Genomic DNA, 3,914 nt, shown 5'->3' with positions numbered 1-3,914 from the left:
ATACACTTGTATATATAAATACCACTTGTATATAAAAATACATATTAATGTATACACATTTATATATATAAATATGGTATTAGTATGAACGTATATATTTGTATTAACTATACAATTAATATCTATAGAGCATGATTAATTTTATATATATATATATATATATATATATATATATATATATATATCAATTATGTTCTATTATTATATGTACTTATTTACGTATGTATGGTATAATGTATATATATAAATTTATAATTAAAAAAAATAATATACTAGGTAGTGTAACAACTAGTTGGTCCAAATGAATAGGGTTTATAATTCCAATGGATATGAACACGAGAGTAGACTTCAATGAGCATGGATTAGAGACCAAATGAATATTGGAAAAGAATTAGGGATAATTTTGGAATTTCAACTTGATGGAAACAGGAGCAAATATCTCGGGTATCACAATCTACCCCCTTTAAAAGAAAGCTTTGACCCCGAAGCATCTTATCTTAAGTCAACCCTTAAACTAACCAATATATTTCGACTAAAAAATAAAAGGACACGGAGTGAGGTGTTAAAACCTGCCCTCCTAAAAACAAAGTTATGTCCCCGTAACTTGACTATTACCTGAATCAAACAATGCCGGATACCGACTGCTCGTATCCTCTTTAACTTCCCACGTAGCTTCCTCAGCTAAGTGGTTTGACCACAAAACCATTATATGCAACCCAACAATATTCCACAAAGGAACAAACCTTGTATCTCGCTTAAACCCATTTCCTTAATTTACAATTATAGATACTCATCAAGATTAGGAGTCCAACTGAAATTCACACAATTTCAATCCTTATATTCAAAACATCCAAAAGAGATTCAGCTCACCCAACGACGGATCCAATTAGCTTAAACAACAATCCAATTTTCATAATTCAAAGTTAAAAGACTTAATTAGTCGAACAAAATTTTGCCTAAATCCATTTAGCAAATTGAATAACATAATACTAATAATTTCTCCTTCCCAAACTTATTATCCATTATGTACAGTCTTTCAAATAAAATTCCTAAGAATTTAAACACTATTATCCTTTTGACTATTATTTGAGTCAAACCTTTAAACCACCCATTAAAACATATCAAGTCTTATTCACCTTTGTGCAAATTCTTACTTAGGCTATTTAGAAATAATCTATCATTTCCTTCAAAAAGAAATAATCTATCCTTCATAATCAATATTGAATAATTCAACCATAAAATCATCAAGTACATCACTTATCAAATAACCCAAGTTTTACCATTAGGGATTTCAATATTCCAAATAAATTCACTGAGTTCAAGCATTTCCCTCAAAGCATAGATTATTACTTGAAATATATAGAAGATATTCAACAAGACATATCCTTAATTACCTTGATTTTTCAAAATTTAATCCCTAAGTCAATTTCATGTGCTGTATTCCAAATTTCCACAACTTAACTCCTTTAACCCAAATTTCATAATCCATTCCAAATATTTTCTCAAAATATATTTCCTGAATTGAATAATAATCAAATTATCAATTCCAATTATCACTCAAAAACCTAAATTCTCAAAATAAATAAATAATCAATTTTTTTGAATAACATCACCAAGATCAAATCTATTCCTTTGTAATGAAAATTATCTTAAATAAGCCAGAAAACCCAAAATTTCCTCCAAATAAAGAATCTCAAAATAAGAATAATATTATAACTCTAAATTTCTTCCTCATAATTAATAAAATATCCAATCCTTAATTAAAATCATTAAGCCTAATATTTTCCTCAAACTATAGAACTCCATAATAAATAATTAAGCACTATTAAAATCATCAAATTCCAAATATCAAATTTCCATTAGAACATAAAATTACCTCCAAATTTCCCAATTCTCAACGAGTCAAATACACCACGTGTAGTATTAGCAATCAAAACAAATATGCAACAATTATACAATACAACATATCCTTACTACGATAATACCAAAAGTTCATAACCTATGCCCTTATATTTCCTATATCAAAGGTCTCATAACCTAGTCTTTCAAAATTCCATAACTCAATTTCTTATATGCCCAAAACAAGGATCTCACAACCTAAGCTCTTATCCATAATTCACAACTTAGGTTTCTATATCCCAACGGTTCGTACCGCTCTGATACCAATTTGTAACACCCCCAAAAACGGCATATTTTTTTTTCTTATTTTCACCCATTAATAAGTAATTCTTAAAACAAAATTTAGAACACGGAAGCTTTATATAATCTTATTGAGGGTATTACAGTAAAACTTAGGCAACCACAATACCTAAGTGCTAAGGCTAACTTAAATAAAACCAAAACAAAAGAGAATTACAATCCTCAACGTAGTCTTTAACAACATAAAACATATTAGAGTCCAGAATATTCATAACATTTATTTCTAAATCCTCCAAAGCATCACGTTCAATCGCTCTCATAACAGCATACTTCATCATATTTCTCCTGGTACTCAAACAAACAACAATAACAACAACAAGGAGAAATGGTTAGCATAACATGCTAAGTAAGGGACTGCTTGCCCCGAAAATAATTTTTTTTAGAAAAAATAAATTTACTTCACTTTACCCCTTCTTTCAAAACTCAGTTGCACTGCACTTTTGATTCAGGAAAATAAGTTATAGACAATCCTATCAAAAAGCATATGAAACTTTTCATAATATCATCACTTATAAAATTTTCTTAAAACATTATTTTGTGTCATACTTGCACACCACAAAATACATATGGAAGCACATCAATCACACATAAATGGGACAGGGTCCTTTATTCTCAGGCCCTAGTGAACGATGCTTCCCACACATCCGAACACTCGACACATTTCCCATTTCTAATGGAAACCGGACTCCAACCTTAAGTGTGCACACCTGAATGAGGATTTCAAGTCTCAACGGGAAGTTACCAGTCCTAGTAGCTAGAATAAGGTTTCTACTGATTACTCCTTTAATTAGGGTACACAGACCCGCCTCAACAGAACACACCATAGTGTCCTAGTACCCGAGGATTGTTCCTTACGGGCACTCCTCAACATTAATTAAATTTGAACCACACATTCACAATTTTCACAAATTTCACCTAGCTTACATAACATGAAAATCATTTTGATTGAAAAATTTTTCTTTTGATCATAAATATATTGCAAGGCAATATTTTTGTTAATGCTCAATTCTCAATCTTACAAAAATGAAATTTTTGAAAATATCCTTTAATCACATTTGATCAAAAATCAATTCATCAAAATCTCACACTTGGATTCAAGTATTGTGTATACCTCAAATATATATATATATATATATATATGTATATTATAAATAAATGAAATGATTCATAATTTAAATCATGCCCTTAAGTTCCAAAATTCATTTCTTCAAGAATAAAGTACACATAACCACATTTATACTCCAAAAATCAAATACCATTATACACATCTAAAAGAAGATTTTAATCAAATATAAGTTTAAATATACATATATAGTAACTATTCGTACTAATCAATACTCATTATTATTATTATTATTATTATTATTATTATTATTATTATTATTATTATTATTATTATTATATAACATTACGTACATACATACATAGAACAAATTTTTACCCCCTAAGGAAGAAAATCATTTTATCATGGTATTGCATATAGTTCAAATAGTAATAATATTTTAATAAGTCATTAAAGACAATAAATGAATACTACACAAGCAAATATACCTTACATAATAATACGGTGTTCATAATAATAAATATATACCCATACATACAGTAAGTATGTATGTATGTATATATATATATATATATATATATATATATATATATATATATATATATATATATATATATATATATATATATATATATATATATATATATATATA

Source organism: Ipomoea triloba, chromosome 2 (assembly GCF_003576645.1).
Source record: "Ipomoea triloba cultivar NCNSP0323 chromosome 2, ASM357664v1".
NCBI classification, from domain to species: domain Eukaryota; kingdom Viridiplantae; phylum Streptophyta; class Magnoliopsida; order Solanales; family Convolvulaceae; genus Ipomoea; species Ipomoea triloba.
Note: the sequence above shows the minus strand (reverse complement) of the source record.